Below are 17,607 nucleotides of genomic sequence, written 5' to 3'. Positions count from 1 at the left end.
ATCTTTTTAAAGGTTAAAACCTCATTTAATTTTATGTCTTATAGGGTTTATACTGAGTACAATATTGTATAATTGTAACAATTCAACTGTAAACCTAAAAATTTACAGCCAATTATGAAAAGGATTCAGCTTAGCTGAGAAAAATGTTATTGAATATTTCAATGCTGTTGTAATGAAATGCTTCTTCTAAGTATGTGGTTATTAAATATAATAATTAACTGGAAAAAAATTGCTGAACGCATCAGTCATTGATCATGGGGTCCATCCCAAACAGAGATGCACGACAGCAGGCATGCTGCCTGCAGAGACATAGAGCTGACATGTGGAGAGAGAAAGATCTGACTCTGGGGTTTTAATCTTTGCTGTACATCCAGTTAGAGGACCATCTGCCCTTCTAACATCTGACTATGGCGGCCACCAAGCTCCTTTTGTCATGGGGCTTGGAGCTGTGGGTCCTTGGTATCACCAACACTGAATATTTAGAAACATATATTCTTTATTTTACACATTCAAATCAACAAAATCAGAGACGAAAGGGGAAACATCACAACAGGTACTAAAGAGATCTAGAATGTTATAAGGGAATCCCTTAAAAACCTGTACTCTATTAAATTGGAAAATCTAAATGAATTGGATAAAGTTCTAAATTCAGTGGAACTATCAAAGTTTAACCAAGAAGAGATCAATAACTTAAACAGACCCATAACAAATAAGGAAATTGAAACAGTAATACAAAGCCTGCCAACATAAGAAAGCCCAAATTCAGAGAAGAATTTTACCAGTCCACCAAAGATGATCTACAGTGCACGCTGCTTTATTCAAAAGGATGGAAACACAAGGACAACTCCCCAGCAGTACAAAACAAGGGTTTCCCTTTTCTTGAATATTCTACAGCATTTGATATCCTCAATGAACATAAATGCAGAAATTCTCAATAAAATACTCACAAATTTCATATAGACACACATCAAAAAGATCATCCACCATGATCTAGTTGGTTTTATTCCAAAGATGCAAGGATGGTTCAATATACGTAAGCCAATAAATGTAATAAATCATGTAAATGAACTTAAAGAAAATTACACAATCATCTCAATACACACAGGAAATACCTTTGATAAAATCCAGCATGAATTCATGATAAAATCCTAGAAGGGACTAGACTGGAGGGAACATACATCAACATAATTAAGTCTACATATACGACACCCACAGCCAACATCATTCTAAATGGAGAAAACATCTAAGCATTCCTATTAAAATCAGAAACCAGACAAGGCTGTCCCCTATCCCCACTCCTTTTCAATACAGTACTTGAATCTACAGCAATAGGCCAAGAGAAGGAAAGTAAAGGGGCACTAATGGTAAAAGAAGTGGTCAAACCATCTGTATTTGCAGATGATATAGTATAAAAAAGAGATTGCAAAAGTTCCACCAGAAAACTTGCATAAATGGCAAACACTTTCAGCAAAATGGCTGGTTACAAAATCCATTTACAAAAGTTACTAGCCTTTCTATACACCAAGAACAAGCAATCAGAAAAAGAGGTCATGGAAACACTCATATTCACAATAGCTTCAAAAATATAAACTATCTGGGAATAATCCTTCTCCCACTACTTAGGGATCATCACAGAAGAGGTAGTGGGAGCATTGTAAGAGCCAGAGGTGGGTATGATCACAAGGAAACTGTGTTGTCAGGATCCCATGGGGTTTTGCACATGTGAACTCATAGCACTTATGACAGCATGCACAAGACCTCTGCAAGCCCAAGACATCTGCAAGCCCAAGACAGACAGAGCCCAAGCATAGATGGGGGAGATAGACAGGAAGCCCCAGCCCTAGCTGAGGATCTATTGACATTTGATGGATGCTGGAAAAGTTAGAGTCAGTTCATCTTTATTTTTGTGACATCTAATAGGTTGACCAGACATTAAGGGACAGATCCACACTCAAAAGCACTTGGGAAACACAGAATAGACTTGATAAGCTTTTAAAAAAATACAGATAATAATATAGGACATGAAGTCGCGTGGGGGGCTAGTAAGGTTAGGGTGGAGAGGGGAATATGATCAAAATAGATCGTATAAAATTCTTGGATCAAAAACATTTTAAGAACTCTAATTAAATAATGAGTTACTTTGAGGTCTTGTACAGGAAATTTAAGTTGACAGTCAATTTAATTGAACTTGAGAGTACTAGAAAACCTAAGGAGACTCCTTTTTAGGGTATGATTTTTAGAAAGAATAGCATATAGGCGAGGCGGTGGTGCACACCTTTAATCCCAACACTCAGGAGGCAGAGACAGATGGAACTCTGTGAGATCAAGGCCAACCTGGTCTACATAGGAAATTCCAGGCCAGTTGTAGCTATAGGGAGACCCTGTCTCAAAACAAATAAGCAAACAAATAGGAAAGAGTGGCATGTAGCACAGGGGCATTGTCAAACTGGGATGGGTTCTGCACTCTACCACCTATATACCACCAGTATATGCTGGTCAGTATCCTGTGGTGTGTATTTGCTGAAGAGAGGCTAGTCCACATTCCTGCCTCTAACTTCTAAACACTGCCCATCACTGTCTCCTTTATGACCCTGACAGTAGACACCCCTGGCCCACACACAGGCTTCACTGAATAAAGCAAAAAGTCTAGGTTTTTACAGAGAACAGAATTGGGCCCATGGGTTTAGCAAACACATAGTTTTCCTATTAAGGTGATGGTGGCTTCTTTTAAAATTTAAACAGGGCTCCATTTTACATGACTATCATTTAACTATTTTCTGGCACTTTAATAACTGTTATTTATGCAATTCTTTTCATACTACAACTTCTGCATCTCTCAAGAAAGCTTAGGATTCTCTGGGTCTGAAAGAAACCCCATTTGGCCCCACTAACTCTTTTTCTCATAGAGTTCAAAGTGGCTTGTACTTCATGTTTTCTGTGTGAAGAGGTAGTGTTATTGTGCCTGTTTGATTCTGCTTACTGGCAGAGGAAGATATGTGCAGATTATCAAAGGCAGGGGTGACTTGATGTCTCAGATTTGACCCTGGAACTGAGCAACCCCCACAGGAAGAGCTGATTTTGTAAATGATACAGTGACCAGGGGACTCTTTGTGTGGTTCTTTTGTTATTATATCAACATGTAACTCAGGGGTTTATGTTCTTCCCCTATAAATCCTGTTTGAACTTAGCTGTTAATCATTATAAGGAATTTGAACATATGCATAACTATGGTTAAAAGGCTGGAAGGCAGCCAAGGTTTTGAGAAAGGATTCTTAAAGTGGAGGGGCTGTGTTTGTGTAAAGAAGAATGGCATCTAATAGGAATAAGGTCATGTGATGGGGAAAACACGCTGGAAACAAGGAGCTGAAAAGCACTCTCTGCCAGAAGAGGCAAAATACATAGATCGACGAGGGCGATGGGAAGGAGCAGGCTCGTACACGAAGAGGGCAAGGTGCTGAGGATTTCGGAAAAGCGATCTTGGGAATTCTTCGCTTTCTTTTTAGTGAAATCTCCCTAAGATTGAGACTTCAATCATTTAGGCTGATAGACAAAGAAACCAAGTCACCAGGGGCTTTTTAAAAGAAACTTGGCAGTTCACTTTCATGGATTCTGAGACCTTCAGAGGCAAGAAGAACATGGAAGCCCTCCAGCTCCATGAGGACAGATCTCCAGCAGACAGCTACCATTTCTCTATGAGTTTAATAAGAACACACTGCAGTCTAGGAACTATGCTACCCACTTCCATAGAAAGGAGATTTGAGATGGCCTGTAAGTGTAGCCTCCTAGGAAGTTCCCTTAAAGAGACAGCAAAACAAATATTTTCATTCACACAGAAACAGAAATGATTTGTCAACAACCCTATGGTGAACCGAATTAGAAAGGAATTACATCCCTGGGCATGTTGTCCCAGAGGCCTAAAACTTGCAATTCCTTCACATGCATACATGCGTGTACTTTCAGAGAGAAAAACAATTTGTATTACTTTTTTTCCTCATAAAAGGTTTTGAATTTTGTAGAAATAACTAAGTATGCATTATGAATAGACAAATCTTATGAAAAAGAGACTTATGAGAACATCAGAAAGCATGTGTTTACAATTATTATTAAGAGACAGAGTGCCTAATGTAATGTAGAAAAGAAGAAAGAGATTAATACAAAATAATATTTTATGAATCAAGCAGCTTATTCTTCATGGGAACCCTTACATGCTGATAAGATCCTATGTTAAATGGAACTTAGATTAGGGATCAACAAACTGGCCTATGGATCATATCCAGTTTACTACCTGTTTTTGTTAATAAAGTCTTGTTGTAGAAAGCCATCTTCATTTGTTCATGTATTATCTATGGAGCTTTCCCACTATAATGACAGAGTGTAGTAATTGCTACAGAGAATATGCAGTCTATAAGCCTTAGACATTTACTATGTTTCCATTCACAGAACAGGTTTACCTACATTTGGTTTAGATAGTTGAGGCTGTAGAACATAGAGTTTTTTTGAAGACAGGAATAGAAGAAACCACCAATGACAGGTCTCCACATATTCTTTAGGAATTGTGGAAGTTAAGATGAACTTCAAGAGTAGGTTTATATAAGAAAAGGAAAGGAAATGTTTTTTCTAAGGTATTTATATGCACAACAGCGCTGGGCATGCTGGGAATCAGCTGCTGTTCTTTGGGTCTTCACAACTACTGACTGTACAGTGGCCTCAGATCTGCTTTCTAGCTGGTAGAACGGCCCTTTCACTACATCTCTGACACATGAAAGATTAGCCATCTGATCTCACCAGCAGCAAGGGCCTCTCAAAGTGAGAGTTTCAAGCTGATTAGCCCAATTTGTTATACTGGAGGATTTGGTTGGGAGAATTCACACAACACTAGGACATTACAAAGAAGAGGATTTTGCTCTACATGGTATGCGATAAAATACCCATCACAGATGCACAAAAAAAGGCATAAAATGTCCAACTCTAGGGAGCATCACCAGCTGGTGTCATAAGCCAGGAAATCAAGAGCAATGGGACTTGAGGTAGGCATTCAGGAATGGGTAAAATGCTGATAATTGGAGAAGGGTGGAACATACATCTTTGTGAAATCAGTAGAGATTTCTCTTCTTAGAGCAGAGCTGGGCAACAGCTGGCCAGCTTTCTACAGAAACCAGCTTTTGTACACAGGGGTAGAAGACACATTCTAGGCTTTATACCCTGGGATTAAACAACTTCAGACCTTGAAGATTTGGCACCTGTGAAACACAATTCTCACCATTGTTCATTCAGGACTTATTTGTTCTATCAAATTTCTTTCCAGTGTTATTACAATGTAAAGCCACAGGAAATATTTTGAAATTTACACATTGACAAAGAATATGCTATTCATAAATCCATTTAAATGGCATTCACATGGAACAAATTAAGACAGAAACAGTAATAAGCTTACTTTAAAGATAGAGAAATTGCGGTGTGAGAACAATTTCCCAGAGTAACAATTAGTGCCAGATTAGTTACTAAACTCAAGTCGATTAACTTTAAGTGCATAGGGCTGATATGTAGTCAATACGCACAGATAAAATGTTATTTTAAAGCAGGTGTGGTGATACATGCTTATAATCTCAGCTCTTGGGAGGCAGAAGCAGAAGGATAGCTGGGAAATTCCGGTGTAGCTGGGTCTACATAGTGAGTTCCAGGCTAACCAAAGCTAGACCCTGTTTCAAAAAAATTTAAGTTATTTTATTAAAATATACTTTAAAATTCTTTGTGGTTGGGAAATGGTCAATGTCTTGAGTTCCAGAGGACTGAAGTGACCACCATTCTTATTCTGTCTTAGGAAGCCCTTGTTCACACTGCTCTATCAGTATAATTGACATAGCATTCTCTCACTCTTAAACCTGCTGCAGTTTACCTGGTCACCAGATGGCCGGTCATCCTATAGAAAGTCCTATTCTAGTGTCTTTCAATAATACCTGGATTCTCCTGCAAATTATCATCTGGTAGACAGAAGGTGATGGCAATGCAGTGCCTTTGGAGGAGTGTCGCTTAAACACGAAGGCTGATGTCTTTGAATTCTTCTGAATACCATTTTTATTGGCTTGGCTTTGTTTAGAGTCACAAATACTCCAGGAGGCTGAGATGATCCTCCTGCAGCCTGTGACTGTGACTGCCTGTCCTGAGTCCCCTTGTGCCTTCTGTGACTCCAGAAAGTGCCGGTCCAGCCTGTCTGTCCACATCTCTCCCCGGGTTTACTCTCACTGTGTGAATTCCTCCCATTAGGGGCTTTCTTACATTCTCCAAGACCAGCTCTTTCCCATTCATTCTTATTCTACTTCCAATATTCCTTCTACTTCTTTATGTACATAAGATGCCCTATGTCATCAGCTGAAAAAAAGCTTCATAGGCAGCTTTACCTGGTCCACTATGGAAGGAAAAATTCTAAGAAAGCTCCCAAGACATCAGACTCTGCTTTACACACACCTAGTCATTCAATGAAACCAACACTGGTGTTTCTGTGAAGAAATAGGTTTTGTAGGTATAGTTAAGGTTCTGTAACAGTTGTTATTATGTGGCGATATTATCCTCATGCCTTAATCTAATGAGACGAGACCTAAACTAGGGGTAGACTCTGCTGGAAGAAAGATATTTAGTTCATGAGAGACATTCAGTGCAAGGGAGGTTCTTCATTGCTTGATTTGTAGGTGGATAGGGCAATGGGACTAGATTGTGGCTGGCTTGTAGGAGATGATCAGAGTCCCCAGAGCCAGTCCTTTCAGGATTCTGTGTGCACTGCCATGACAAAACATTGTGAGCTGGTGCCTTAGGCAGCAGACACTGATTTCTCACAACTCTGGAGGGAAGACGTTTCAGACGAGGGTTTCTGGTCAGGGCTCTCTTCTCATTTGCAGATGGCCTTTCTCTTGTGCTCATGCAGGGGAATCTCCCTTCCTCTTCTTATAAGGCCACCACTCCAATCATATTAGACACCCCTTCCTTATTATCTCATTAAGTTGCACCTCTGAAAGGTCTTTTCTCCAAACCGACATTTAGGGTTTCAGTGTATGAATTTAAGAGAGACAGAATTCAAGTCTACAGCATCCAGCAAGGAAACAGATTCAGACCCCCTATTACAAAGAATGTTATTTCCCCCCAACAATCTAAATGGAACTTAGAAATCAAGTCTCCCCAGTGCATCCACACTAGAAGTGCTAATTTAGAAGCTAATCTAGATTTGGACCTCCTGCTGGAGAATCCAGTCCTATTCCTACAGATCTGATTTAGAGAAGTTTGAGGGAACAAGCAGATGTTTTAAGCTGCTAAGTCTGATGCAAAACATAATTCCTCTATCCACAGGCTTGTTCTCACTCCTTCTCAACTCACTGATGAAATCATGTATCATTTCTTTATGATACTCTTGTTGCATGTTAAGTTATGTGGCACACTAAATGGTGCTGGCTAACACTTCATGGTCACTGGAATCTCAGAAAATATTCTTGCATAAAAATAGGGCCTTCGCAGACAGAGTTAAGGATCATAAGTTGAATTTATCCTAGATCTAGAATAAGACCTAAATGCAGTAACCACTGTCCTTAAACAATAGGAGGCACACAGACATGCAGAGATGTATAGAGAACGAGATGGCTCTAGGGAGGGCTTTTCCTGAGAAAGTTCAGAAAATCATGCCCTTGATGGCATCTTAACTTTAACTTCTGTCCTCCAGAGCTATGAGAGAATATGTTTCTGTAGTTTCAAGCCAACAGCTTGTGGCTTTTTATTATGGCATCCCCAGGAGGTACGATGCAGGGATTTTGTTGCTGTTCATTTATTTGTGGATTCTTTCTGCCAGATCTCCAGGATTCAGGGATGTGTCTGTTTGAACACAGCCTGGTGTTTCCAAGGCCATTTGTAGTGCCTGGCAGTAAAGCAGGTGCTTAAGAAATGAATCATTGTCAATGAAAATATGATTTTATTAATGGAATAGTAAGAGCTTTGCTTTTAGCACACTAGGGAATGGGCATCTATCTAAGGAAGACGTGGCATTGCTTCAGTCTGAGGCCAGTCTGTAGACTGGATATTTGGAGACTGACCTTTCACGGTCCTCTTTTTTCCATAGAAACAGCAGTGTTCTTCATTCAGTTCCATTCAGGACCAGGAACAGGTTTTAATACAAGTCTAACTTTAGTCTGGACATCGAAGGTAATGCAGTTTATTATGAGAACATATAAAACTAACCCACTTGTAGTCAGACTTCTAAGCATCACTCAGTAAGAACACACAGAAAGGAAACTTAAATGTATACTCTGAATAAACCATAAAGAGAGTAGTTGTACACTTGGGCATCTGGAGGGACCAAACCAAGACAATATTAGGGCATCTGTACTGAAGAATCCTTCTGTTTGCTATCCCTTTGGGGTGCAGGTATTGGGTGACCCAGCTCTAATCACCCTTTATATTTTGGAGTCGAAGATCACATTTTCCAGGCTAATTAAGTCACATGCTACTCCCGTGAGCAAGATCGTATGCTCAATTCCCACAGTCCCTGTGAATTACCCAAAAGTCCACAAATAGAGCTCTGATACCAGAAAGTGGAGAAGAGATGTTCAACAGCCAAGTGGGCCAACTTAGGTTCTTCCTGTCAGCTCATCCGTGGGCCGCAGTGATGTGACAGAAGGTTTGTTCTGGTGCTTTTACCTTCCTGGAACCCAGCTTCTTTTTTGGTATCTCAGAGACCCTTTATTCTGGGCAAGTCTCTGCATCTGTTTGGAGCAAGTAAAGGTCCTGGTCTGAAGAGAGCTCCTGGGGTTCAAATCCAAAGTAAGGAGTTTCTGTTTCTTGGACATAGAGAAAAACTGTTATTTTTGCTTGGTGTTTAGTGAGCACATAGGAAGGACATAATTCCTAAAAGTCTTATTCCTGCACAAAAGGAAAAGCCTGGCTGGGGATGGAGTCCCCCCTAGAGAGCAGCAGGGCTGTAACCTAAGAGGAAGGCGAGCCTGAGCCACCTGCTTTGACTCACATTCTGGCCTTTGCAGTGGAGGGAGCCTTCCTTGTCCATCCCGCCTCTGTCTCTCTTGTCTCCTTTTCTCCCTTTTGTCTTCTTCTTCCTTCCTAGCTTCCTTTTTTTCTAAGACAAATCTGAAGTGTAGTGTCTATCATTTGAAGTGAAAACAAAACTAGATTGGAGGGAGAGTTCCTTCTATAAGTAAGTGTGGAGACTAGCAGAGGTCTTGCAGTAGCACATGACGTACCTCTGCCTAGAGGGATTTTTCCCATCCTCTCACCTACTCCGCTGAGAGTCTGGTGACTGTGTCTAATCCCTGGCGTTCTCTGTGATGGTCCCTTGAACCATCTTTCTATTCCTTCTGTGCCTGCTTTGACAGTTGCACTCACTCTTTCAAAAGTTGCAAATGTTTTTCACTGTTTCTCTGAAAAGTGGGAATCTTGCAGAGTGAGGTGACATCTGTCTGCACAGCATCCTTGTGAGATTGGCTTGCTGAGCTGGTGAGACCCTTCAAATTGTTTCTCCCAGGGCACGGGGCTTTGTGAAGTTCTATTTTATTTACCTTGTAAGGTACTCAGAGAATGAAAGCACAGATGTGGGCCCCGTGTGTAGACAGCACCTGTCTGAAGCAGCCTCGGTCATAAGTTGGGCTTTTTTGTAAGTACCCAAGTGTCATCTGTCATTTTAGCACCAGCTCGTGGCCTTTGCTTTGGAAAATGTGATTCTAAGCAAAGACCACAATCTGGGATATGACTGAGTTGAAAATGGAAATCTTGAGAAAGCGCTTTGGGGGTTTCCTTGTTCATGCCATAGCTGGCTATTGGTGTGGCTGTAATTTCTTGCTGCCATTTGACATAGTGGCTGGATGTCTTAGAGTAATTGCTGACTGAATGGGGTAGAATTATTTGAGGATAATACAAAGCACTGCATTTATGGGCCTCAATATATTGTTTCAACATACAAGTGGCCTTCCAAGTCCAAATCCCGCTCCGTGAATGGGAGATCTGTCTGCCCAGGTAACTACCACTGCTGCACTGTATTTGTGGTTTTATTACAGTCCTATTCCATGTCTGCATTGATAGAACAATTTAGCTTGTCAACACAGAGACAGTTGCTGCTTTTTAGCTTAAAGGAAAACTCCACATTTCTTTTAGTAAAATGCTAAGTCTCTTATGAAGAAATGCTACAATTATAAACAGAAGGCTCTTGGAATTCACTTATTTATAATTCATAAATTTCCCACATTCTCATCGTGCTCCCAGACAGAGACTTGCAGAGTGCTGTGAGAACATGCTAGAAAGTTCAGAAGGTCTTTTGGAGCACTCTGGAGGTGATGGCAGCAAACTGTTCTGAGAAAAGCAATAAAATTTAGCCAGGTGAAAAAAAAATAAAACAATACAAGATCATTAAGGGCAAGAAGAGTCAGAAAAATCAAACCAAAGGAAGAGACATCATCATGTGGAGAATCAAAGCAGCTCAGGCGTGCTGGAGTTGCATGTGTGTGTGTCACAGGGGAGGGGACATGGATAGACAACTATTCTAGAGATAGATAGGACTAGATCACAGACAGTGTTTCAGAAACTAAGGATCTAGGCTTCCTCTGCAAGTGATACAAACAAAGCTTTAAATCACAACATTTGGGAATATGAGAGGAAAGAATCAACATTGAAAATGAATAACTGGAACCAAAAACCAAATGTAAGACCCAAGCACATTATTTCTCAAAGTAAATGTGAATGGATTAATCTTGAGTATTAAGGAAAAGACCTCAATAGAATCTAATAATATATGTGGGAATCTCATATAAAACCAATTGACAAGCCTTCAGGGTGACAGGAAAAGACAAATATAAGGACATCGACTAGAGAAGGCATTGTTAATACCACACACAGAGTTAAAGTTAAAATGTAGTTCATGGGGGGAAACACACTATTCTCCTGATATGGTCAGACAAGTAAACAATATTTTGTAATAGGACTTTTATAATAGAATTGTAATAGAACAAAGTAGACCAAAATGAGGACTAGGAAGAACTGAAACAAAATTAACAAACTCATCTTGTCTCGTGAGCAGCAACTGTCTCACCACGTAAGCAGAGAGGGTAGTCTAAGTATTATAAGATTCAAAAGAGTCATAAGAATGTTTCTGTAGGAAGACTCCTTGACAGACAAGTGTTCTCATATAATAACACTAAGACTGACATTTAGTTTTCAGTGGAAACTAGATGTCATGTGAGTGCTTTAACGGGACAGCGAGGGAGTAGTTAGGGGCCAGTGTGAGGAAGTGGAAGGAGATATGTTGGTAATGGGAGGGATAAATCAAGTTATCTTATATACAAGACTGAATGTGTCATCATGAAACCCCTATTTTGTGTATCTGATACACACCCATAATAATAAAAAGCAAGATAAGGCAGAAGATATTGTCTGCTGTGGAACACATAGGTCTCTTGATCCTTGTACAATGTGGGAAGGCCAAGTCTTTCTTTCACTGTGTTGTTTTTCTGTGTTATTTGAAATTGGTTTAATTTATTAAATCCATTTTCTCATTTATAAAATATGGCCAGTACTATGCAGTGAATACTAGTTAGGGTTAAGTGAGATATTTCACATAAAATGGTTAAGAATGTTTCCATACAAAGAATAAAAGAAAAGCCCCTAAACCTGTAAGAAGGAATTGCAGTGGACAATGGAATACTTCCTAGCCATTAACGGGAATAAAATCTTGTCATCTGGAAGAACGTGGCTAGATGAATGGAACTGAGATCATTTTGTTCACTGTTTGAGGTATAGTCCATCCTGGAGGGAAGGAGTGTCTAGTGGATTTGACTCCATGAGCACCCGTCTACTTTCTTACATCTTTGCAGAGCAGGACACAGAAAAGCTGGAGGTCTGGCATTCAGCTGCTTTCTCTTTTCCCCTTTTTTGGTCACTGGCACACAAGCTCATGGGAGGGTCCCACTTATTCTCCAGTTAATCCTGTCTGGAAACTCTCTCCCAGGCGTACCCAAATGTGAACATCGGTGATGCCCTGGGAATTTCTTAATTCAATGAAGATTACAATGAAGAGTCACCAACACATTGTTAAGTGACACAACCAGGCACAGAAAAACAAATACCATGTGGTGTTACTTATCTGCAGAATAGAGAAAGATGAGCTATAGAGATTGAGAGACATTTGGGGAAAGATAAAATGAGGAGAGATTGGTTTTATTTACAATTTATGAGCAACAAGCAATTCTGAGGGTGACTATGGATGATGATAATATATCTTTCAAAAAGCTTGAAGAAAAGATCTGGAATGTTTTCCCTATAAGAAATGATATGTGTTTGAGGAGATATATATGTTTAACTTGACTCGAACTTATGTTATATGCTTATGTATTAAAATGCTAAACAAAACCCCATAAATATGTGTGATTTTTATGTTTTTTTTTTTTTGGTTTTTTTTGAGACAGGGTCTCCCTGTAGCCCGAACTGTCCTGGAACTCACTATGTAGACCAGGCTGGCCTTGAACTCACAGAGATCTGCCTGCCTCTGCCTCCTGGGTTCTGGGATTAAAGGTGTGCACCACCACACCTGGCCATTTTTTAAAATATATATTAGGTTAAATGAATTTTAAAATAGAAAAAAATCCAAAAGAAAGCAAGATGAAGACAAAACTTTCTTTTTGTAGTGGATGGAGGTTAACGCAGACACAATTGGTCAAAGTGCAGAGAAAAAGTGACCATGGAGTGGTCTCTCCCAAATAGGCCATTTATAGCACCCCTTCCCCTCCGAGGCTCAGGGAACATCATGGAAGATGGCCTGGAAAGAATGTAAGGGCCAGAGTTGGGCAGGAGTGCTATGAAACAGTGTCCTGGACACGATATAGCTAATGCACCCATGAATTAAGTACAGCTCTGGTTACCTGCAAAAGACCTGCACAAGATTAAACCCATTAGCATTTCATTGTGGAAGGGAGAGTACTGGCAGTTAAGGGTGGCTGGGGGAAGGGATGTCACCTCCCTCAGTGATATAGCCACTGGGAAGTCGTCCATTCTCCAGTAAACAACTTCCTGTCCATGCTTACACAGCCTACTCTTTATACTCAGTCTCTCTCTCTCTCTCTCTCTCCCTCTCAAACAACATGGAGTTGGAAGAGGACTAGTTTGGGAAAAAGAAAAGATTTCAGCAGGATAAGGAGAGGGTATGAGACAGGGTCATGGAGTGAGAAGGACTAAAACTATTATGTGCATGTATGAAGCTATCAAAGAAAAAATAAATTTAAAAAACTTTTTGATCCATAGACATAGGAAATGTGTACACACACACACACGCACACACACACCCCACATGCTAATGACATAGTAAAAGATACCCACGTGTTCACAACAGAGTGACAGAATTGTAATGAGTCTGATTTTCTTCTGTATTTGTTAATTATAATTTAAGCAATAAACATGTTATGTTTGCATCAGGGAAAAATATAAATATTTGAAGTTATGAAGTTTTCTCTGAAGCATGCCTTAACATGGAAATTATACAGAGAAGTAACTAAAAGTCTGTTTCTTCTCTTCACCCTTTACCTCCCTTCCTCTCTCTCCCTTCCTTCCTTCCACCATTCTTATATGACATTTTGCTACACTGGATAAAGTCCAAAAATCCTTGCACAAACAGGAGTTGCCATAGAGAAACTTTTATGGACAAAGATTATTGTTTTTCAAAACTCATTAAGGCACTACTTATGGGGGAAAAGTTGAGCATGCCTGTCATCCCTACCCAGATTGTTGTCATATTTTCTTTCTTTTAAAAAAATATTTTATTTATTATTTTTAGTGCACCCATGTCTTGCAATGCCTTGGAAGTCAGAAGAGGGCTTCGGATTCCCCTGGAACTGGAGTTAAGGACGGTTTGTAACCGCCATATGGGTGCTGGGAATCGAACCTGGGTCTTCTGCAAGAGCAGTCAGTGCTCTTAACCGCTGAGCCATCTCTCCAGCCCTCTTTTCTGTCTTTTTATATCTTAATCTTGTTGGTTGTTGCCCTATACTGACATGTCTTACAACTACATACATTATCTGACTTACCATAGTAATTTTCCATAAACTTGTAAAATCAAATCACATATTATTTTAAATGGCACTTGCATGTAAAATATCATTATTTTAAATCCAGCTTCACACTTATTTCCTTGCCCACTTAGGAATTTGAGTGGAAACATAAGCTCACCCACCAGTGCTTACTTTACTAGTTTCCTGTAGCAAACAAAAGAAAAACCATTGTTTCTAAAAGCTGCCTGTTGTACAGTGGGTTCACTTTTCTATCTGTTCTTTGGCCGCACACATTTAAGCTCTTCCATCAGTTAGTTCTGCCGTGTGCTGAAGAGCAGGGGAGCCCAGGATGGGAAGAAATTTGGAGAAGGACTGAACTCCTTGGGTGACTCAAGGAAAACACAGGGTCTTTCTGTGCGGCCATTTTCTCTTCTGTAAAAGGAGAAGTTTATTTGCGTAAATTCTCTCTTGGTTGTTCTGGGAGGATTAAGTAGCCAATGTCTGGAAGCAACTTGAGCGATTCTGAAAATAAGGCTCTGGGAATCTGTGATTTTGTTTCTCAGAAGGATTTATTGCTTTAGCTTTGGAGCTTGCGTGTGCTGTGTGTACCCAGCTAGGAGTGACGTGCTTGTCTTGAGACAGGAATTTGTTGACTTAACAAACACATATGTAGCGCTTTCTATGTGCCAAGCTTCAGTCTAAGCCTTTGACAGACTTTAACTCCCTTAATCCTTACAGCAACCCTGCTGGAATAGATACCATTATAATTTTCATTTTATAAGGTAAGGAAGCTGACTCCCAGAGCAGTTAAATAATTCACCCCAAATACTACATTCACTAAGTGAAAGAGCCGAGATTTGGAGTCAGGCTATGAGCCTGGATCCTGTGATGCTAGATGAGTTTCTAGGTCCTGTCTGAGGGTTACACACCCTCATTTAGTATTGTTGTAATTAGTTTGTTTTAAACGCAATCTTATGTTGTCTGTTTCTCGATTGCTAGCCAATATTTATCCCATTGAAGAAAATGATTCCTGAAATGAATCGCTTTGCATGAAATTTCCCTTCCTGTGCCTCCCACAACCTGCAATAACCCTCCACATCACATTTTCTTGAACATACATGAGGCTGAGAACCACCAAGAACAGAGGGGAAAGGCCCTTTTCTGTATCAAGCAGACAGGAATCCCCGACCACAGCTACACACACTGAAGGAGACCTCTAAAGGGACGGAATTGTTCTGGAGGATTTAAAGCTATGACCTCAGCAGATTTCCCACAGTGCCGATGGAAAGAGTCATGTGACCAGGAAGGTCTTGCCCCTCCCTGAGACGAGCTTGGCTGCACACGCCCTTCATAACTGTTCAAAGTTAGTGCAATGCAGCTGCAGTTCTAGATAAAATTAATTAATTTCCAGCAGGTTTCTGTTTTGCCCAACGTGAAGCTTGGATTGATCACTGTTTTTTGCATCATAGACGGCAACTGTGGTTAGCTGCATTTTCAATCCAACAGGAGAAAAATCCTGAAGTGTCTGTCACTATGAAGCCATCAACCTTAAAATCGCCTGTAGAGATCAGAATAAAGTAATCTGCTTTTGATGACTGCTACCCACAAGAGCAATAAAAAGCATACGGACACTGTCTCTCTCAGTCAGAAGTAACTTAGGATGGCATTTGTGGACTCTGTGGACTTTGCAATGCAAATTATTCTTAAATAAACTCTTCCCTAACACCTTATCACCCTTCGCTCAATAATTAATTTTACAACCCATTTAAGGAGTATTATCTTCATAACCCAAAGGAAAATAGAACAAAATGCCAAATTTGAAAAGTAGTTGAAGTTGGGCGTGATGATGACAGTATCAAAAACCAGACAGAGAAGAAATGAGGCAGAAAGGAGACAGAGTCTCCTTGGAAATAGGGAATTCTTCCTATTTTATTTTTAAATACTTAGATAATTATGGGATGCCTCTAACTTAATCACATCTTTCTTTTCCTTGTTATTTATAGATAGGAGCTTTGGTTTGTGCAGGCTGCTCAGAAGGTCCCATCAAAGAGTCTGAAGTAGATTGACAGGTGACATGCACCGTGGCTGTGGTGACAGCCTGGTCTAGGTACTACCTTTCCAGGTGAGATCTAAATGCCTCTCAACTCCTAGGCTAGACTTTTCCTTCTGTATTTACCCTGTGGGAAATAACAGAATGCCCAGCAGCCCGGCAACACATTTAAGCCATGAGGTCCAGCCCACATGCAGCTGAGGGCATCCTTTCTCAGTTTCCTGGGTACCAGTCATACTTGTCTTCAGTTTTTCCATTCCTGCCTCACACCTGTTGTGCTGGACACCTTTTGAACAACTAACTTCTTTTGTGACTGCTGCTTTGTTTAAAGTACATAAATTATTTCATTTTATGGATGGATTGTAAACATAATTTCAGCAGACTCACAGAAAATAAATGATTTTTTTTTTAAAATTTCAATCATGGAACTTACAAACCATTCTTTTTTTTGGTAAAGATGTACAGAGGAGGTTTCTAGAAGCCAGCTAAAGGTTGTTCAAAAGCTTTTGCCAAGCAATGGCTCATCAATGCCATTTATTAAACACTTCCTCATGCATGCAACTTATCTCTGTTATATACACACAACACTGATTCTTAGACTTTAAAAAGAATTTTCTCATTATATCATGATTGGAAGCAAAAATAAATGCTTGTGTTACTTAAAACCCCGTAGTTAACAAGGAATAAAAGAACTCTGGTCACTAAGCAAAATGGTAAGGCAAGTGATACTGGAACTGTGGAAGATGTTGGAAACAGCTGGAAAATTGCCAACATCTGCAGACTTCTGAAGTATATTTTGAAATGTCACCAAGGAAAACAAACTCGAATTCTCCAAAAGTTGCTGCAATCTGCTGCCAATACCAGATCGAGTCTTCACAGTTGGAGAAAGTCTTGCTTTCATCTTCTAAAAGACCAATGGAAATCTCAACGAATAATGAATTTTCTTAGTGGTTAGCTTGGAGAGCGGGGAGAACAGGTAGCAGCTCTGCCAGCCATTATCTCTGTAGAATTTTCTTGTCTGAGGGTGATGACTCGAGTTATGATTGTACACTTGAACTCAAGAGGTTTTGAGCATCTCATCTAAGGTTCTTAGCAGGTAGGAAACATTCAGTAAATGCTATTATTTACAATTTTTGTGGCTGGAATGGCCACAGCACCCAGGTAACCTGGACTCTTGTGAGGAACATAACTCTGACCATTTCACTCTTTTCAGACCCAACACTCCACACAGCTGCAAACACTGGGCTCATTGGAGGTTCAAGAGGTTTTGAGCATCTCATCTAAGGTTCTTAGCAGGTAGGAAACATTCAGTAAATGCTATTATTTACAATTTTTGTGGCTGGAATGGCCACAGCACCCAGGTAACCTGGACTCTTGTGAGGAACATAACTCTGACCATTTCACTCTTTTCAGACCCAACACTCCACACAGCTGCAAACACTGGGCTCATTGGAGGTTTGGCCCCTTCCCTTCCCTTCCCTTCCCGTCCCGTCCCGTCCCGTCCCGTCCCGTCCCGTCCCGTCCCTTCCCTCCCCTCCC

Source organism: Nannospalax galili, unplaced genomic scaffold (genome assembly GCF_000622305.1).
Source record: "Nannospalax galili isolate Female #2095 unplaced genomic scaffold, S.galili_v1.0 scaffold127, whole genome shotgun sequence".
In the NCBI taxonomy this organism is placed as follows: Eukaryota; Metazoa; Chordata; class Mammalia; order Rodentia; family Spalacidae; genus Nannospalax; species Nannospalax galili.
Note: the sequence above shows the minus strand (reverse complement) of the source record.